This window comes from Triticum dicoccoides, chromosome 4A (assembly GCF_002162155.2).
Source record: "Triticum dicoccoides isolate Atlit2015 ecotype Zavitan chromosome 4A, WEW_v2.0, whole genome shotgun sequence".
Lineage (NCBI taxonomy): Eukaryota > Viridiplantae > Streptophyta > Magnoliopsida > Poales > Poaceae > Triticum > Triticum dicoccoides.
In genome coordinates this window covers 743,132,743-743,133,153 of record NC_041386.1, presented here as the reverse complement: position 1 = coordinate 743,133,153, position 411 = coordinate 743,132,743, and positions in this window count along the sequence as shown.

Sequence of the window (411 nt, the reverse complement as noted above, 5' to 3'; positions counted from 1 at the left end):
CTAATTCTCTAAGGAAGAAGTGTATGTACAGAGAAATTATAGCTATACAACTAACCATAAGCATGAGCTCCCAAATGGCAAAATCATTGGTCCCTTCTGATGCAAGAGAATGCCAAGAGTGTTAATGATAAAATGATTTTGCTTGAACAGTTTCATTTTGCTAATTACCAAAGCATCCTAAGTGGGCTCCAAATGGCAAAATCATCAATTACCAAGGCATTCCAAGTGCATATATGCTTGAATCTTTCTACCAGCAAACATCATGTGGAACATTTCAAGCATTAAGGACGAACAATTAAGATTCAGAGATATTGTTTGGGGTGTCCACTGTTATCCTCATTTTTTGGTAATTAATAAAATGGAAGATACATATCATGGATAATTTATTGGCAAATATTAGTAGGTACTGCT